We start from the raw sequence: 21,315 nt of genomic DNA, 5'->3' as shown, positions 1-21,315 counted from the left end.
ACTCTGGAAGAATGCTTTGTTCTGGAAAAGGCAAGCGCTGGGAAAAACTCAGCAAGACTGCGTAGCTTATTCTTTGAAAACTAGCACTTGATAAGGGTGTTAACTCGACATGTAATTCCACTTAGTAAAGGGATCATTGAACAGAATGGATGCAATGATTAAACCATAATTATGCACTGTAGCTATAATTATTTTGCAAAGAAAAGGTACATATAACAAATAAAGGAAATATTTAAACATAGGCATAGAGAAGAAGAAAAATCCATTATTTAGGATGAGAAAGGGTAAATCTGTGTGAAAATCAATGGAAATAAAAGCAGGTTGGAAATGTTTGCATTGAAATAATTGGGAGAATAAAAAGCATCAGTTATGATTCCCTGATCACAGCAAAACTCTCTCAGAGGAGATATTTTATAATGCAAAAATTGAGAAAATGGAAGGGATAAATGTTTATTGAATAAATGAATCAATGAATGAATGAATCAGTGAATTGAAGAGGTTAGAGACCTCTGATAAAGTACTGTGGTATCAAGAGAAAATGACCAAATTAAGACATGAAGTGTAGTATAAAACTCATTTTACATTTTACCATATCGAGGGTGTTGAGCTAATTGCTTACATCTTTTCTTTAAGAACCCCAAATAGAGGCAATAGGAAGCAATATTGACACTTGGGGAAAAAATTAGCAATGAAGGCTTTGCAAAAATAGCTGTTAGATTGCAGTGAGTAAGGGGAAAAGGTAGTTTTCTAGAAGTGGTGATTGCTGTCATTATCAGGCGTGGCAGACTTAATTGCAAGAGGCTGGGGCAGCCCTACAGAACTTGGGGACCAGTTAGGTACAGGGCTAGCGGGTGAGGGAGAAATAGAAGTGCCAACCATGGGAGTGCAATAAAGAGACTAATTGGGAGTCAGGAAGGCACAATATGGCATGGTGGGGTGTGTCTTTGGGGCTGGGACTCCACATGAGCGGCAGAGTAGAGAAGGATGAGCCCCTAATCAACTCATGGGTGGAAGGATGATCTGATTTGAACAAGGTCATGGTTTTTTAGAATCTTTAATGGTCCATTTCTATCATGACAGCAACCAAGAAATCCCAAATACTTTTCCAAATCTGGGAGAGGGGTGGGTCTCAATAGAGGTACAAAGTACATGTGACATTTCAGTACTTCCTAGTTTCATCACTAGGGCTTTATCCGCACTGAGTTTCATTTTTTTTTTTTTTTAAACAAGGCATTTTTAAACTGGGACAGAATTTTGGTCTATAGGTGTGAAAGAGTTTTACCAACAGATGATTATCAGCTTCCAGGCACCTCCTGAGTCTTACCGGAGTATGCAGTTCCATTTAAACAGGCATCACTTTGCCTGATACAAGTCATAACCTTGTTCCAAAGGGAGCCATCTAGTCAACGGTGGGGGTCACTTCTGCAGACCCCGTTAATGTTCATAACATGCTGACAGTTACCACATTCAATAAAGCCAACAGGATTTTGTGTCCCTAAAGCAATGACAGAAATGAGTTTACAGATATCTCCACTGCCTTGTGCTCTGCAACCATCATCCTTTAACTCCCTCCGACCGAGACCATACAGCTAACCTCTCGTATCTCATGGTTTAAAAGGTCTGGCCACCCCGGAAAGAGGAAAAGCATCCCTGCTTGCCTGCATCTCCTCTTTTTTTGCTGAGGCTGGAGAGCCCGCAAAATTAGAGTTTCGCTGTGGCTCCTTCTGGTCGTTTTACAATTTGCCAATTTCTTGCAGTGCTTCGGATTGCTACAATCTTATCATTTTCAAAAACTCATCATTACTTGTTCTCTCCATGTAGATCATTTGTAGTTATGAGGAAAACCTCCCTCTGCTTTTAATCTCACACTGGGGTAGGGTTTCACGTTTTACTTTTCAAGTGCACTTCCACAAAAGAGAAGTAAATAGGCATTCTGATTCTCTCAAGACCAGAATACCATCATAACTTTTTATCTTTGACTGCTCTACGCTCAAGGATGGGTAGAGAGGCGTTTTCTTGCTCTCACATGGAATTACTATTAAATATAAGTGTTAAATTTGGATTGACCAGGGAAAGAGGCAAAGAAGCTAAAAAGAGCTCCTGAATCGACTATGTCATTAATAACTGCTTGGGCTAAGCAGGAATATTTCTGAAAATCTAAAGTTACATTTTCAGAAATCATGTATATCATATATGTATCTCATATATATATGTATACCATGTAATCATACATATATGTCTGTGGGCACATATATGTTATATATATATACATTACATATAATATATGTAATACATACATATATACACATAGATATATAATGAGTGTATATATATTATTTTGCAAAGGAAAAAATAAATATTATTCTTGTTAAACTGAAGGCTTCCTGAACAGACAGACATTGTGGATTAACTGTTAGGATTCCGGTAACAACAGTGGTAGAGATTAGGTAAGACAGCCACGAGGGACTTCAGATAGTTGGCACTCCGCTGGAAAAAAACTGACACCAGCAAAAACATAGCATCTAACCTGATGCATTCTTTAGTGGGCTTGCAAAAATTGGATTCTATTTGTGAGGTTATAACTACTGAGAACCTAAGTGATCTTTTCTTTCCTTGACTCGGACCACAAATGTTTGGCCCCACTCAAGAAAATTTGTTTTGGGATAGTCTAGGGGTATTCCGAGAAGTGTGTGTGTGTGTGTGTGTATGGAGAAAAGGGACGGGGGGAGCTTGAAGTGAGTGGGTTTAGAAGGAGCCACCTTGGTCTGTTATTTGGAATAATAAGGAAGAATGGTCAAGGATGTGAAAACCAATGGAACTGGAGGAAAAATTACTGTTCATCCTAGCAATTTAATATGATAAAGGGTTGGAAAACTGGCCACCATCAGATATAATTTAGACTTTGGGAAGGTAAATTTCTTTTTTTTTTTAAGATTTAATTTATTTATTCATGAGAGAGAGAGGGAGAGAGAGAGAGAGACAGAGACACAGGCAGAGGAAGAAGCAGGCTCCATTCCACGCAGGGAGCCTGATGTGGGACTCGATCCTGGCTCTTCAGGACCACACCCTGGGCTGAAGGCAGCGCTAAACCACTGAGCCACCCGGGCTGCCCGGGAAGGTAAATTTCTTAAAGCTCAGAGAAGATCTTGGTATGACTCTCTGACCAAAGACTACGAAAGGGTAGCAATTTAGGTAAGATGAGAGATTCTGCTAAGGAGAGTCTGATGTGATATTAAAAAATTATTTCAGTTGAATAAAGGGTGGAGGCAAAATAGCTAATGATGTGGCAGTAGTTGTCCAGGACCCCTCAGGTGAGCTCCAAATATGTACTAAAGTTGGAGAGGGGCCACATGACTTACGTAGTAGTGACATGGTCTTACACACTGGAGTGGTGATTTGTGGGAAACACAAAGCAGCCGCACAACACGCTTCAAGAATAATTGTTTATCTTTTTATAAACTTTTGGAGGAAGAATGAACAAAGGCAAAATTCTCTTTGCATCTTCCACTTTGCATCTCCATTCAGAGGAATAAGTTCCAAAGCAGAAAGGGTGGGAGGTGAGAAGTGGGTTTGGGAGACAGCCAATCGCCCTTGTGGATAGCTGGCAATTTGGTGTTTGTTAAATCAAGCACTGGTTGCTTTTGCCTGTACAACTCCTCTATCTTTCTGGTAATAAGTTGCATACATCTTTGTGTCTGTGTTGTTTAGTACATTTCTTTCAAACGGAGGGTTTTCTATTTTTGTTATCAACAGCCATTTTGTTCAAGCACATCCTACGATGGACGTGGTTTTGAAGACTCTGATTTTCCTTCTGTTCTCACTTCTGTTTGGACAGAAAAGTCTGAAGTTTAATCTTCAAGAATCTGAGATAAAAAGAATCTGAGACTGGCCATTGAATTGACTTTTTCATTGTAGATAAGAATTACCCAAGAAGCAAAGGAAACTTAGGAAATCTTGGTACCTTTCAATTTCTCAGTTTGATGGCTTATCAGCTAGGAAGATCTCCATGTCCAGTTAGTACACATGACTGTACAAAACAATGAATGAAACGGTCCAGAAAATCAGAGGTGATTGAACTTTATGTCCCTGCCCAACTGCGACATTATTCAGAATTTATGGTTATGCCAGTCTTTGCACCATCAAAACATTTTCCCAAGTATTTTAGGATCCTCGCATAAATAATGCTGCAGTAAGTATCATCAACATTTAGTAGCTGTTTTTCAAGAATAGCCAAGTGACGTTATTATGGTCTGCCATCAAACCAGGGGAGGTATGGACGAGGTCAAAGCTGATCATTGCAAGGAAAAAGACAATATTTATACGGATGCACAAAGCAGACTTTATGCCAAAGAATCTGTATTTATTTCCACATATTAGCAAGTATACTTGAGTTTTCTGTCTGCTTTTGGTACAGTGCTCCTCATATGTTTCCATCCAATTTTTTTTTTTTTTGAGAGAAAGAGTGATAGTGTTGGGGTGGAGGAGAGGGACAGGGGAAGAGAGAGAGAGAGAGAGAGAGAAAGAATCTTAAGCAGGCTCCATGCCCAGTGTGGAGCCTGACTCGGGGCTCAGTCTCATGACCCTGACTGAGATCATGACCTGAGCTGAAATCAAGAGTCAGATGCTTCACTGACTGAGCCATCCAGGTGCCCCTCCATCCAAATATTTTTAATGAGAGAAGAGAGTGAATGTGTATCTACTCACAGATACATTTTCTGAGGTCTTGTATGTATTTTTAAAAATGTGTGCGGATTTCAAGTTCAATTTAAAAGGATTATAAGATACTATTTTGCCCTTCTGCATTTCCTAACTGTCTTAGGAAGGCGATCAGTGGTTCTCACGCTGTTGTGTAAATAAGAATCACCTAGAATATTAAAAATGTGAATTCCTGGAGTCTACATTCATCTCCTGCCCCCCCCCCCAATCTTGATTAAGTGAGTGTAAGGTAGGCCTGGAAATAAGGGCCTCAGGAGACTGATTCTGTTTTGGTGACCCAGGTAGCACACTAAGAGAAATTTGGCTCTAGAAATAGCCTTGAGGTGACTTGTTACCTCACTTTGAGAAGCACATTTCTAAATGTTCTAGGAGTATGCACCATAGAAATGGATAATCCAGTCTCAGCTTTGTTGCCCATCCCTGTACTTCACTAATCCTGTGGTCAATTCATCTGAGCTCCTTCTAGCTTTCTTACAAGACCCACATATCTTTTTTTTTTAAATTTTATTTATTTATGATAGTCACACACAGAGAGAGAGAGGCAGAGACATAGGCAGAGGGAGAAGCAGGCTCCATGCACCGGGAGCCCGATGTGGGATCCAATCCTGGGTCTCCAGGATCGCGCCCTGGGCCAAAGGCAGTTGCTAAACCGCCGCGCCACCCAGGGATCCCAAGACCCACATATCTTATCTTTAGTAGGTTCACTAGAGGGATTCTCTTGGCCAGTCCATATGCCTGATTGGTACATCTTCAAATTTTGTTGATTTCTCCTGGCTCTCAAATGCTGCTTCCCTACAAAGAGTCCACCATCCTTCTCCACCCACTCAACTTGCCATGACTTATCTCCTGAGCTCTCTTCACTCCGTGTCTTACTATTTTTATATATACTTTATTCCTCCTGAGACTAGGTTCCAGAGAAGGAGTCCATGTCAGATACACCCCTGAGTCTCCACCATGGTCCTTTGAAAGCAGTAGATGCTCAATAAATATTGGATGACTGGGTGACTCGATGAGAAAAGGCTGATACATAGAGTTGAGAAGAACATAGAAACAGAAGAAACAGCAACTGCTCCTTAGCTCTCGTAATATGATGATCAATTAGAATACGTCCCCTTTTTTTGTATGGTTATTTCTCTTAATTACGTGGAAAGAAAATCCAAAAATCATTAGCAGCGATGCAATGAAAAAAATGGATCTTTGGACCCATAGAATGTACAACACAGAGTGAACTCTAATGTAAACTATGGAATTTAGTTAATAGTTATATATCACCTTTGCAACAAGTATACCACACCGATGTAAAATGTTAACAATAGGGAAAACTAAGCAGGAGGAGTTTGAGGTGACATATAAGTCTGTATTTTCTGGTCAGTTTTTCTGTAAACCTGAAACTATTCCCCAGATAAAGTCTGGCAATTTAAAAAATTTTTAAAATTGGTATTTGGTAATGAGAGGAAAAAAAAAAGACACTGAGTAAGGTGAAGTGATAAGAAATTAATCAGTAGAATTCACCCAATGTTTGTGGCATTTTTAGAGTAGGAAAACAAGGCCTGGCTTGCTATGGGTTGGGGACACTCCTTCATGGTTCTTTATACATAAGCTTTCTTTCTTTCTTTTTTTTTTTTTTAGACATAACATTTCTAAAGAATTTCTAAAGAATTCTTTGAACTCAGCTTTTTTGTTAGTGAAGTAATATTTTCACATTGAGAAACATTTGATAAAACAAAAGTGTCAATAAACAAGCATGAACTTGATAATAAACCCTGCCTAAAAATTCTCCTTGTTACAAATTAGAGTAGAATTGGTAAAGTAGGTGTTTTATAAGGGCAGAGATGGAACAGAGTTGTAGGGAGGATGCATTCTATCAAGGAGTTTAAAGAATACTTGCAGTGGATAAGAAGAATACTATAGCATCAGCCATTTATGGTTTGATATCAAGAGTGATAAGGGACAGAGAGAGAAAGAGAGAGAGAGAGAGGGAGAAAGCGAGTAAGCTTTATAGAGCTGGGCTTACACGTATTGAGCAGTTCATTTCAGAAGAAAAAAATAACAATTTTCAATTTACATACGGTGTAAGTATCTAAATGAGTCAATGTAAGAATATCATATTGCAAACTCCTTCAGAACAATATAGTCAGCACAACCTGCAAATTTGAATTGTTTTACCCTTTATCAGGGTTCTCCATCCTTCGTTTAGTGTTATAACAACCGAGGACCTGTCTCTATTTTGTTGCTAAGCCATTTTCATGTACATTAATATATAAAAAATTACATATACTTCATATGCATTTATGCATAAAGACAAAAGAGGTGTTCGCACCTAGTAAGTGTTTTTATTTGGCCTTCTCTTCCTCGGTTGATGTGAAAAATACCATTTGTAGTTTATGAGGGTGTTTTGTACCTTTAGCAGACAAGGTGGTTTGCTCTCAGAGAAAAGTTCTAGATGCAGTTGGCTCCAGCAAAATCTTTTCGGAAACATGTACCACAGCATAGTGCAGTGCAGTGCAGTGCTTCTCAATCTTTAATGTGTAAGCGAACCATCTGGAGATCTTGTCAAAATGCAGATTCTGAATTGGTAGGTGTGGGGAGGAGTCTGAGAGTCTGCACTGCTAGCAAATCTCCTGTGTAGCTGGGGTGCAGAGGAGCTGCCTCTTAGTCATATGATCTGTTCTTCTTTTCTTTTTTCTTCTACACTTTATCGTAAGCTGTGGACACTCCAGAGAGGAAGGAAGTCTGATATTTTTTTCACTGATTCTTTTAGATGCCCTAAGGATTAATATGTTTTTTGTCTCTTTCCTTCTGTCTACAAGGCAGGTGGGTATAAGAAGTTTGCATGAACACCTCCAAATACCATACATGGATGGTATAGCATGTGGCGGTTGTAAAAGAAATTGTATGGAGTCAGATAATAAATGCAATCATCAGGGAAAAGGCTTCTTTCCTTTCTCCAAAAGGCAGATTAAGGGCAGCCAAACTGGTGTTTGGCTATTTTACACAGCAAAAGAAGTATTCTTTATAATCAGGTTTTTTTTTTTTTTTTTTAAAGGTAAAGTGACGATGACTTGGCAATTAAAAATAGACATTTCCCTGAGTTTAGAGATGATTTCTCAGTGGCCTTTTCCCAGGGAAACTTCTGCCCTCTGCAAATTTTCACACGGTTTCATGACTAAGCTCTATACAGACAATACGGAACACCTCATCCCGGATTTCTTGGGTAAATATATTTAGCATAAACAGACTGATCAATGAACTCACAAAGACTGTCTGCAGCTCCAAATTTTCCTGCCAGATGAATGCTTTAACCTGCAGAAGGCACTTTGCAAAGCCGCTGAAGTCAGGGAAGGGGAGGGGTGGGCAGAGTGAGAATAATGGCAAGGAAGAGACAGCTTCAGCTGAGGGAATTCACTCCAGAGGAGGAAAATGTGTTCTGCTCCCCAACCTTGCAGGTAGCATGTTTGGCTGCCACAGGAGCACATTATTTGTTCTTTTTCCCTGACACTGAACTAAAGAATGCATTGTGGGAAAACCCATCGTGACATATGACACAGTGCAAAGGAAGATCACAGCGTGAGGCAGCATCAAGGGGTTGACATGGCCTTGATGCACTCGGGCACAGCACGGGGTCGCCGGGATGAGTGGCTCTTCCAACGGAAGCCCGGGTGCAATTTGCACAATTCTCCTGAGAGCTCCCGGTGAAGCCCCAAGCCCCTGTAAACTGGGCCAAAGAGGAGAGCAAAGACCCTGCCCCCCGCCTGGAGACACACAAAGGGAGGCATTTCAAAAGGAGCTTAGTTAAAAGGAGGAAAAATTATACACAAATATTAGAGGAAAATTGGAATGGATTAAAAAAAAAAGAATCTAACAGTAAGAAGGAGAGCAAAGGGGATGGGAAGAAGATGGAAAGTACAGGGAAATGGCAGGCAAAGCACATATCAAAGTGATGTGTTAAACTTTCTTCTTTTTCTTCTTCTTTTATTTTTAAGAGAAAGACTCTTGGGAAAGCTACAAGTGAACCTGATTTGTTTTGGTTAAAGAGTCTTCCCTCCCCTCACTCTCTCCTGAGTTTGCAGTGTTGTCTGTGTCCAGATGGAAGTTTGCACGGGGGAAAGAAAGGGAAACCCTTGCAAACCCAGTCAGGCAGGCCTGCTTCCTCTTCTGTTCTCCCAGCAAAAGACCCTCTGCTCCTTCTCCCTTGTTGCTCCTGCTTGTCATAATATGCCACTTTTTGTTCATCAGATTTACATTTCAAAATTTCTGTATTGCTGCCAAACATTAATTATTAATCTTCCCCCAGCCCCTTCTGTAGAAGTGTTTTAAATTTTGATTTTGCTATCCATTCTGAGGAGAATGAGCTTTAATCACGACCCCTTTCTACCGGGTATTTTCGTTTTCTTATCCTATGAAGAATTTACTGTCTTGCTAGATAAGTAGTAGGTACTTAGAAAAACCTCATGGATTTCTTTAATTGATTTTTTTTAATTAATTTTTTTAAAGGCTGGGAGTGGAGCCCATCGCGGGGCCAGAACTCAGGACCCTGCCATCAAGCTGAGCCCAAGAGTCGGAAGCTCAAAGACTGAGCCACCCAGGCACTCTCCTTGTGGATTTTTTTTTTTAAAGCAGCCTAAAAATGCTTGAGATTGAGTATAACCATTGTTTTCCAGAATCTTTGAAAGCTCTTTTGAACATTTCCAGGTTATTTTGCACATGAGGATTTTACTAAGGTCTAATTAGGGTGAAGGTAGTAAAAAATTAACTGATTTTGTTTTAACCAGCTGCTTACTGTTCAAGCTACCACAAACCGTCAGACCAACTATGTGGCCCTTTGATGGGGTCCTCGACCTCTGCTTGTAACCCTAGATGTTGTCTTCGTGTTGCTTATTACTTTCATTTCACATTTAATCTAAGGAAGCAGACCAAACTTCCATTTCAAGTTATCTTTCAATATGACTTCTTGATAGTTATGATTTTTTTGGTAACCTTTGACTCTAAGATCGGCTTACTAGGCTATAATTGCTATTCTTAATATTTTGGGAGGATTGTTTACCTCTTAGAGTTTTATAAAAGCTATAAAGGTGAAGTATGTATATGTCAGTAAAATATATGTGTGTGTGTATATACACATATAGTTTTCTATAATATTTTTTCTTTTTTTAAGATTTTTAAAAATATATATTTATTTATTTATTCATGAGAGACACACAGAGAGAGGCAGAGACACAGGCAGAGAGGGAAGCAGGCTCCATGCAGGGAGCCCGACGTGGAACTCGATCCCAGGTCTCCAGGATCACGCCCTGAGCTGAAGGCAGGCGCTAAACTGCTGAGCCACCTTGGCTGCCCTATAATATTATTTCAACAGGTCGTTAGGGCCCTGAAAGATTATGCACAAAACCTTTAAGGTTCTTCGGCCTTAGATCAAGAATTCATGATCTGACATTTCCTGAGTTTTACTGCCCAACTTTCTGACCTCTACTCACCATGAATCCCAACGGGAGGCTGGGTTGTATTTAGTATCATATATAAATGGTCCTAACATTATGTCTGTGTCAGTTGCATGGTTTAGTGGTTGTGTAGGATTTTGGTTATCAGTGTTGTTGGTCTCTGGTGTTGCAGCTGGAGTTACTTGGTGCTATATTCTACTTGTGGTCCTCTTGATGTGGCTTTTGCTTTTGAGTGATGTTTTTGATGTTGCAAAATAACGGTTGAAGGATCGTGGCTCATGGAGGAACAGCCATGTGACAGGAGGCAGGTGAGATGGCTTTAGGGTTCTTGGTATGCTATAACTGTGTGACTCTGGGCAAGTTACCTCATTTTTCTGGGCTTTAGTTTCCTAACAATAGTTACCAATTATGGAGTACATGGTTTGTGTTGGCTAAATGGTTTACGTGTATTATGTTTCATACTCACAAGGACCATAAGAGACAACTTTTGTTAGCCTCAGTTGAGAGTTGAGAAAACAGAGGTTTGGAAAGGTGGAAAGGGCAGAGCCTAGATTTGAACCAAAAAGTCCATTGGAAGAGTCCAAGCCTACTGACTTTTGTACTCTCTGCTTTGCACACAGCTTACTGTGTAAAATGAGGCACTGGGAGTAAACCAGTTCAGATGTTGTGCAGTTCTAAAAGAGGCCACTGGGAACCATATTGACTAGTATATATTCTAGTCCTTTTTTTAAAAAAAAATTATTTATTTATTTATTTATTTATTTATTTATTCATTTGAGAGAGAGGGAGCTTGAGCTCAGGAGCGAGCGCACCAGCACGGGTGGGGGAGGGGCTGAGGGACAAGCAGACTCCTCACTGAGCATGGAGCCTGATGCAAGGCTGGATCCTATGACCCTGAGATCCAGACCTGAGCTGAAATCAAGAATTGGCTACTTAACCAATCGAGCCACCTAGGTGCCCCTCTAATCCTTAAAAAAAATTTTTATAAACAGCTTTATTAAAGGTATAACTGGCAAACAATAAACTGCTTATATTAAAGCTGTATCTTTTGTTGAGTTTTAACCTACATATCCATCTGTGAAATTTTCATCACAATCAAGATAAGGAACATATTCACTACTCCCTAAAGTTACCCTTGGTAATCTCTCTTTCCCAAACTTCCCTGCACTTCCTCCACAGGCAATCACTAATCCGTCTTCTGTCACTATAGATTAGTTTCCATTTTCTAGAATTTTTAAAAAATAAATACAAGTCTCTTGTGATTTAGTATTCATTTCCCCAGTGAGTAGTGATGCTCAGCATATTTTTTGTGCTTATTTGCCATTGTGTATTTTCCTTGGTGAAATGTCTGTTTGAATCTTTTGCCTAATTTTTTAATTGAATTGTTTCTTTAATTTTGAAAGATCTTTACATTTCTGGATATAAGTCCTCTATTAGCTCTATGATTTGAAAATATTTTATCCCAGTCTGGGTCTTAGATTCTTTTGTAGAGCAATGTTTTAAACTTTGATGAAATCTATTTATCAATTTATTCTTTTATGGGTCATGTTATAGTTATATCTAAGAACTCTCTAGTTAACCCAACTACAAAAGTTTTCTTCTAGGAGTTTTATCATTTTAGTTTTTACATTTAGGTCAATGATCCATTTTGAGTCAGTTTTTGTGTACGATGTAAGGTATGGATCAGATTTAGTTCTTTTTGCATATGGATATCAAATCTTTCCAACAATATTTGTCGAAGAGTCTATAATTTCTTTACTGAAATACCTTTATACACACTGTCAAAAAAATCAGTGGTATATAAATATGTAATGGTCTATTTCTGGAGTCTCTTATTTCACTAATCTATTTTTGTATTTTTAAACACATTGTCTTAAATATAGGAGCTATAAAACAAATTTTGAGATGAAGTAGTGTTGTCTCAATTGTTAAAAATAATAATAATAAATAAATAAGGAGAAATTATACCAATCTACATAAACTCTTCCAGAATATTGTAGAGGAGCAAATATTTCCCAACTTTTTCTTATTCAAGTTGTTTTGGCTATTTTTTAAGTCCATGGAATTTCCATATGAATTTTATAACCATTTCATCAATTTCTATAAAAATGCATGCTGAGATTTTGATTGGGAATGTATTGAATTCTTAGATCAATTTGGAAAAAATTGACTTAACAGTATTCCAACTCATGAACATGGTCTGTCTCTGCATTTATTTAGCCATTCCTTCCTTACTTTTTCTCAGCAATGTTTCATGTTTCATAATTTTAGTATGTAAAGTGTCACACATCTTTTGTGAAGTTTATCTTTATTTTCAAGCAATTTTTACTATTGTGTTACTGATTTTTAATTTTGATTTCTGATTGTTTAATACTAGTGTATAGAAACAATTGATTTTTCTATATTGATCTTGTATCTACAACCTTGCTAAACCCACTTATTAGTATTTATGTGTGTGTTTTTTTGGAAATTCCATAGCTTATTTAGACATCTCTTATGTAGGCAGTCATGCTGTATATGAATAAAGATGGTTTTATGACTTCCTTTTCAATATCATGTATTTATTTCTTTTTTCTTACTTTATTGCACTGGGTGGACTCCACTAAAATTTTGAACACAAATGGTTAAGATCAAAGTTTTTCCTTGTTTCTGGCCTTAGGGGTTAGATCATTAAGTCTTTCATCATGGAGTATGATATTGCTGCAGGCTTTTTAAATATATGCTTTTTATCAGATTAAGAGAGTCTTTCAATAGATTTCTAGTTTGTTCTGAGTTTCTATAAAAAACTATATAGTGAGAGTTTTCAAATACCTCTTCTGTTGTTTTCTAATATTAAAAAACCTTTTCTGTGGGGCGCCTTGGTGGCTCAGTTGGTTGAGCATCCAACCTTTGATTTCACCTCAGGTCATGACCTCGGGGTCCTGGGATTGAGCCCCTAGTCTGGCTCCCCCTCAGTGGGGAGTCTGCTTGTCTCCCTCTGCCCTTCCCCACTCTCTAAAATAAATAAGCCCTTAAAAATCTTTATTGTTTTATAATATTAAAATGAAAGCCACTAAAAATAAGACTATTTTAAATAATATTAGTGTTATGTTTTGTTTTTTAATTGCATTAATTGTTGATTTTTTAAAAAATATTTTACTTATTTATTCATGAGAGACAGAGAGAGATAGGCAGAGACATAGGCAGAGGGAGAAGCAGGCTCCCTGCAGGAACTCAATCCCAGGATCCTGGGACCACACACTGAGCTGAGGGCAGATGCTCAACCACTGAGTCACCCAATAATTTAACAATTGTTGATAGTTAAAGCAACCTGCATCCTAAGGAGAATTCCTTCTTGGTCATGAGGTATACGTTTTTTGTATATTGTTGGATTTGTTAAAATTTTGTTTAGAATTTTCGAATCGATGTTCATAAGGGATATTATTCTGTAGTTTGTTTTTTTATTGTGATATTTTTGGTTTTGTTGTCAGGGTATTAATGCTGGCTTTATAGAATGAGGAAGTATTTGCTGCACTGCTCCTTGTTAATATTCTGGAAGAATTTGTGTAGATTTGGTATAATTTCTCTTTATTTTGCCTATTAGTTTTAAAAATTGAGATATAATTGGCACATAGCGTGGTGTAAGTTTAAAGTGTCCAACGTATTGATTTGAAATATTTATATATTGTCATTTGATTCCCACCATTACATTAACCAATACCTCTATCACATCATGGTGACATTTAGAATACAGTCTCTTGACAACTTTGAAGTATATAAGATGGGATTGTTGACTATTATCACAGTGTTGTGTTTGAGGTCTCCGGAACTTATTCTCCTTCTAAGTGCAAGTTTATATTCTTTGACCAATATTTCCCGAACACCCTTCTCCCCTGACACACACCTAGTCACTATTCTATGCTCTGTTTCTGTGAGTTCAGCTTTTTTAGATTCCCACATTCAAGTGATATCATGTATTATTTTTCTTCCTTTGTATGGCTTATCTCACTTAGCATGATATCCTCAGCGGCCATGCACGTTGTGGCAAATGGCAGAATTTCTTTCTTTTCATGGCTGAATAATATTCCCTTGTATATATATATACACCATATCTTCTTTATCCATGCATCCATTTATGAACACTTCCAAGGTTTCCAGATCTTGGTCAATGTCACTATTTTTGAGTAATTTGCTTATCATACGTTTTGGTGAAATTGTTTTTATGTTTCTTGTGCTTGGGGGTTCTGTGAGTTGCCTTGATCTGTGGGCTTATAATTTTCATCAGTTTCAGAAAAAATTTGGCCATTATTTCTTTAAAATTTTTTTGTGCTCTCTTTCAATTATACTATGTATATAGTGCTCTGCTCATTATTTTTGCCCTCTTCATTTCATTTTGGATAGTTTTAATTATTATTTTTTCAAATTCATATATCTTTTCTTCTGTAAGGTCTAATCCAGCTAATACTACTCCCAGTGCATTTTTTATTGAACACATAGTAGTTTTTATTTTCTCTGAGTTCAACTTAAATATTTTCATTTCTAATGTCTTTGTATATTAATCCTAATATCTATCAGATTTATTGATTTATAGGCCATATTTTTCTGTTTCTTGGCATAACTGCTGATTTTTGATTCAGTGTACAATCTTGCAAATTTAAACTTATTCAGTGCTAGATATTTTTCCATTCCCGAAAATAGTCTTATGTATATCTGGGATGCAGTTATATTATGTGGAAGTAGTTTGATCCTTTTGAATTTTGCTTTTTTTCTTTTTCATTTTATTAGATGGGTCTGGAGTAGTGTTCACTGCAGGTCTAATCATTCTCTACTACTGAGGTAAGACCTCTACCAAATATATACTCTCCCAAACACACTGTGAGCTGTAAGGTTTTCCAGGCTGGCTGTGGGAACAGGCATTATTCCTAGCCCTGTATGAGCTTTGGGCACTATTAACTCTAGTTGTTTCATGTCACTCTTTCCTAGACAGCATGTAGTTTGCTCATATACATTCATGGACAAGAACTCAGCTGAATATTCAAGGGGAGCCCCCTGCCCATCTCAGAAGCTCTCACTCTGCTTTGATTCAGAGGTTGTAATTACACAGGAAAGTGGGACTTGAAGGATAGGTATGCTCTCTGAGGGTTGAGAGGGTACTACAGAACATCCAGGCAGGAGAATTCTCAGAAGACAGGAATGTAGAGGCCTAATTGAACCACCTAAATGAAATTCTTGAGGAGGTAGTGAGAAGACTCATTCAGTTTAAACTGAAATTTCTTGTGTGAAAGAATACAGTCCTTTTGGAAAGGTGGGCCAATGCCTCTTTTAAGGACATTTAGTCTAAAGCCATGAAGGTGGAGGTCAAGTTTAACACTTTAACTACTATATCTCAAGGGCCTAAGTGTGCTGAAGAGTGCTAGATAGTGGCTAGACACTGAAACCTGTGTTTCTGTCCCAAGGAGCTCATCTCTCCTAAGGAGTATGGGTGCCATAGGTGGAGCAAAACCCAGATTCAGGAGTTTTTCCTCTATTTCTTAGAGTCTAAGGATCTAATGACCGACTTTGCAAAAGGCCTGATCAAATGAAAGCCATGTTTAGCGAGAATCTGGTGGTTGTGTGTTATGTGTACAAGGCGTGAAAGATCCTGGGAAAACCCACAAGAAGTTTTCACAATTGGATGCGAAAGGCTTAGATGGAGGCAGAGGGATTGAGCAAGGAAGGGACGATATGGAAAAAAAATTGTTGGCGTTCAGAAACCAGCTTGTTATGCGAGGTAGGGGCAGGAGGCAGCCCAGGATGACTTGAAGGCTTTGAGGAGGCTTGATTGATAGAAGGCTGGTACCAGGAATAGAAGTAGGGATGACAGAAGAGGAACTTGTTTCAGAGTGAAAATGACAAATTTATTTTTAGGTGTTTGAATTTTGAGGTGACAGTGGGATACCAAAGTAGATATGTACAGCTTTTGGTTGAAAATATAGGACCATAAGGGGAGGTCAGGGCTCTGGATATAGATTTTGGGGAGGGGTCACCTGATAAGATTATAGTTCAGTTCCTTCACCTGTTTATTTGTTTACCAAGTGATTGGCATCAGCAGTTTGCCAGATGCTGAGCCTGGAATTGGGATGCAAAGACACAGAAGTGTGGTCTCTGTCCTTGAAGAGCAGGTAGGGAGATCATGCAATGCAGTTTGCTAAGGGCTAAAAGACTCATGTCTGTGGTAGGATGTCAGCAAGTAGGATGACAGTCAACTCAGAGTAGGGGTGCTGGGAGAGCCTCCTGGAGGTGGTGTCACCTGAACTGTGTCTTAGAACAAGTAGAGGTTAATCAGGAAGAGAAAGAGGTAAAGGGTATGAAAGATCAAGGAAACAGCATGTGAAAATATTATATGGGGGGCAAAAGGGAGCATGGACTCCCTTTTGAGAGTCCGGTTGGAGATAATGGATACATGTGAGGGAGATCTGGTTGGCATAATGGATACATGTGAGGGAGAAGAAAAGGTAAACTGGGAGAGGTGGGCAGAGGTTAAGCAAAGGAGGGCCTTGCAAGGCTCTTGGTGACTTTGAGCTGCTCCGTAGAACATCCAAATGGGCTGCCCAAAAGCACCGGACTCCATCCTATGGGTTATGGGTTTCTCTGACTAATTTAAGCTTGGATGCAACGTGATAAAATTAACAATTTCTGCAGCTGGAGGACATTATGTGAGGTGAAACAAGCCAGATACAGAAAGGAAAAAACCTGCATGACTTTACTTATCTGTGGACTCTGACAAAAAGTCAAATACACAGAAGTAGAGTAGACCAATGACTACAGGGTGGAGAGGTGGGGAAGATGGGGAGATACTGGGTACAAAGTTGCAGTTGTGTAGGATAAATAAATCTAGAGATTTAATGTACAAAATGATGACTATAGTTAATGATACTCTATTGAATAGTGGAAATATGCTAGGACGGTAGATTTCAGGTGCTCTCATGTGAGGAGAAGAGCTGTTAATCAGTTTGACTGTAATAACCATTTCACTATATTTGTGTATCAAATAATCAGGTTGTGTGTCTTAAATATATACAATTCTTATTTTAAAAATGAAAGGACTAGAAAGACTGCTCCGGCAGCAGTGTGATGAATCGAGTGGAAGGAGAAAAGGCTGAAATAAAGGCCTTTGGTGATATTACTATTTTAGTTTTGAAGGGGACATGAAGAGGGCCCATTTTAAGACAGTGTCAGTGGGAAACGGGGACAAAGGGATACTCAAAAAAGATCGAAGAGGTATAATAGGCAGGTTTTCATAACAGATTGGGGAGAAGAGTTTTGAATATGGGGTTTATCAGCCTGCAAGAGATATTTGAGGCATTTGAGAGGAAGCACTGCACCACAGAGTGTAGTGAAGAAAAAAGAAGAGTCTAGGTTGAAACCTCAGATACCCCCAAATCCCGGGATTCCTATGACTTGATGGGTTTTCTGAGGAAGAAGGAATGAAGAAAGGTCTGAAGATAGAAGAAGGAAGCTAGATGAATATCACCGGTTATGGGGACAGAAAGAGGAGGGGGAATTAGCAGAGGAAAGGGGAGAGAGGGGGTGAGGATGGTGTAACGTCAGAAGCTCAGTGAGAGTCTCAGGAGAGAAAGCGTGGTCAGGAGAGCCGTCAGGGGATGTAGGAGCCCTTTCTGGATGTTAGGAGGTCCCGGGTGACCTCAGGCAAAGCTGTTTCAGTAGAATGGTGAGGGAATACGTCAAATTAACTCCAAGTGGAACTGAGGAGATTTTGAGGAAGTGGATTTGGTAAGTGTAGATGACACCAGTTCCTGGAGATGCTAGGCCTCCAGCCTACCTCGTCATCTGAATTATAGCAGAATCTCACATTTTAAATTTAGTTCCGATAGTCTGTGAGAAATAGGCAAAATCTGAAATAGAACCAATTATGAGGACTCCAGTAGAAGATGAGCATAATGGTGTTTCCCGAAGTAGGTGTCTTCTGCAGTATTAAGCACATATGCCGAAACGTTTTTATGGGAAATAATCACAACAAGTAAGAATAAACTTCTTTGGGGAACTGAATATAAGTTTAACTCGGACTTTGCATCAGCAGCCTTATTTTCTGAACTATTGGTGGTCCACTGCTCCTGGTTTTTTTTTAATACTACATTTTAGCTTCTCGTCGCCTTTCCAACAGAGACTTTCCTAAACTGAAGAAAAAAAAAAAAAAACCCTTCTGTGCTCTTTATCACTTTAGTTTATTTCCTGACTTGTTGGAAAGCCTGTTCCTTCTGTGTGAAGCAGCAGATGGCAGAGTCCCAGACTGGAGAGAGGCAGGTGGGGTGGGTGGCCATGTGGTGTCAAGGCTGTGCCCCCGGTTTGTAGCTGGGGGGACCTGCCAGCCATCCAGACTGTGCCAGCCCGAACACCTGAGGAAAAACTCTCTCTGTCCACCTTTAGGTCCAAGAAGTTTCTGCTCTGACATCTACTGTCATGTAGAAAATTGTTTTTTTTTTTTTTCACTCTTCTTTCTTTCTTCCAATCTTATATTCTGAGATTTGCAGTGATATGAATTCACTGATGATATCGATGATAACAAAATTATGTACATGGACCATTTTGTAATTTAAAGTAGTCTCTGATGTTACTTGATCTCATTTGGTCTTCAAATAAAAGATAACCTGTCAAGAAATCACTCCGTGTTGCATAACAAGTGGAAAATACGTTTTTTTAAAGCTATTGTTTTTTTTTTTTTTTTTTATCAAGACAATTCAGTAAGAAATATCTGACCAAGATGCATCATCTGATGCTGGGGCTGGAGATGAGAAAAGATACAGCACAAATTTTTACCCTGCAAACTCATGAGAAATTATTCTGGAAAAGTCAAGGCTTCGTGGCAAAAGGTAAACACACCGTTGACTGCTCTGAAGGCATTTTTTTTTTCCTGAAGGCATTTTTTATACTGTAAAAATATTTAAGAATTTAGACAAGGACAGGGGAAAAAAAGCAAATATTTCAAAACTTAATTTTTCTCACTCTGGTTTTTGGTTTAGAATTTAATTTTTTAGTGGTGGTGACAAGTTTAGATATTCACTCTTTCTCAGTCCTTCTTATAATCGGGACTAAATTTTCATACCTAAAATAAATTGGGATATATGTCTGGCAAGTTCAGACATCTACAGGAGTTGTGGAGCAGCTATTGGAAAGCACATTTGGAACACGATTTAAGTGGAGTGTATGGTTGGGGAACCCAGTTTTTCTTCTTGGACAAAATAAGCATAATGGGAACTGGGGTCTTGCTGGTGCTCTTAGTGAAAGGGCATTCTACTAACGGGGTAGAATGGCTTAAAGGATGGTGCTAAATTAGAAAAATTAGATCAAGGGACACCTGGGTGGCTCAGTGGTTGAACGTCTGCCTTTGGCTCAGGTTGTGATCCTGGGGTCCTGGGATTGAGTTCTGCGTCAGGCTCTCCACATGGAGCCTGCTTCTCCCTCTGTTTGTGTCCCTGCCTCTTTCTCTCTATGTCTCTTATGAATAAATAAATAAAATCCTTAAAAAATATTAGAATCAATGCATTATGACCCTTAAGAAGGAGAAAAGCAGCTGAACCAAAAGGTAAGATGCATTGGTGGATGATGCTTTTTTCTATCATCAAAATATCATCTATCTTTCTTAAAAAATCATCAGATCATTAGCTTGTCACTGTGATAATTTTAACCTCTACCCAACTGCAATGAATCTATGTTAAACAGATGTATTATTTCCTGTTTGTTTGTTTTCTTCTTTTTTGGTATTCCAAGTGTAGTCACAATTTGCTAATAGTTTAATGAGAATACCAAATTCGAATCCAACTTTACTGCTTTTCTGGTATAGATATCTTTGCCATTTTTTCCTCCAGATTTACAAAAATATAAATGAGTTGTTTTTGACGCAGATTACAAACATACATAATATTCCTGGAATGTGTTTCAGTCTCTAGTTTATGTGCTCTTATAATTAACTAGATATCTTCAAAAGAACGAATTCTAGTTCAGGGCTCAAATTAAGAGCAAGTAACTATAAACAGAGTGCTCGATTCATAAAAATAAACAGCACATATGGGCTTCTGCTGCAGATGTTATACCCTGGAGTGTGCCCTGATTTCCTTCTAGCTAAGTAAGAATAGCAAAATCACATAGATGTGTAGTAATATGTGAGTGTCGGTTACATTAGAATGCACTCCATATATAAAAAAGACAAGAGCGTTTGTAAGTAGACTTTTCTAACCACTGAAACTACAAAATGTTGGTCATATTACCTTTGGCTTTATAGAGAGCATCTCCCCCTAACCTGGCTGGCTCCCTTTCTCTCCCACCACTCAGTCCTCAGGGAGTTCTGTGCTTGTGCAGAGCACACACACTTGTATAAGCCTTTTTGGGCAGGAAAGATAAAAAACAAAACAAAACAAAACAAAACAAAAAAAACACAACATTTTATTGAATACCTAATTTGTGTTACTTTCTTTTTGCCTACATTCAATTACTGTTTACATTTTAAGAAACTCCTGGAAGCCCCAATATTTGCACCATTTCTAATATAGGCAGCTTTGCTTTTTCCAGATCTCAGTGACTAATTTGCAAAATTAATTTAATCCATACGATAGCCCTTCCTTCTGCAGACCCCCATTGAATGCCCACTCTGTCTGTGCTTGATGAGTATCATTACCTTTATTGTTCCAGAGGAGCAGAGCCCGAGAGACTGGTTGTTGTGCTTGGCAGCCCAGTGAAGATTTAAATCCAGGTCCGTCTTACACCCAAGCCTAATCTCTTCGCTGAGCACAAACGATGGGATAACCATATATACTGGGCAAGCTGTCCCGGCGGCACCACTGCTGTCCTCTCCTCCCATACTCCACCAGAAAGCAGAGGGTAAAAGGAGATCACGGGGAGTACAGTGATGCAGGGGGTCTGATCACAGACACTCTCTCTAATGTATGAAAGCCTCATAGACCTAATTCTCCATAGAAGTAGTCACACTTTAAAAAAGGAACTCTGTTAGCAATAAATGTGGGAGCTGGGGGGATACCTTTATCCTTTAAAAGAAGGTTTTTTTTGAAAAAGGTTTCTTTGACCATTAGGGCCACGGGAGGATGGAAATGGACTCCTTCACTGTGGGTGCATGGGTCTAGATTCAGTGAGCACCCCGAGAACATCACAAACAGTCAGAGGCCCCGTA

General features: G+C 38.8%; 1 long non-coding RNA gene across 1 annotated transcript in view; it reads left to right on the top strand.

Moving 5' to 3' along the window:
• Positions 1-18,866: 18,866 nt before the first annotated feature.
• LOC112658668 (uncharacterized) overlaps positions 18,867-21,315 on the top strand; it is a 47,585-nt gene continuing 45,136 nt past the window's right edge. Inside the window, exon 1 of the long non-coding RNA XR_004804460.2 lies at positions 18,867-19,003. This is a non-coding gene — a long non-coding RNA (uncharacterized LOC112658668). The remainder of the gene's footprint in view (positions 19,004-21,315) is intronic.

The sequence above is a fragment of the Canis lupus genome, chromosome 12 (genome assembly GCF_003254725.2).
Source record: "Canis lupus dingo isolate Sandy chromosome 12, ASM325472v2, whole genome shotgun sequence".
Classification (NCBI taxonomy): Eukaryota; Metazoa; Chordata; class Mammalia; order Carnivora; family Canidae; genus Canis; species Canis lupus.
Note: the sequence above shows the minus strand (reverse complement) of the source record. Positions and strands in the feature narration are given on the sequence as shown.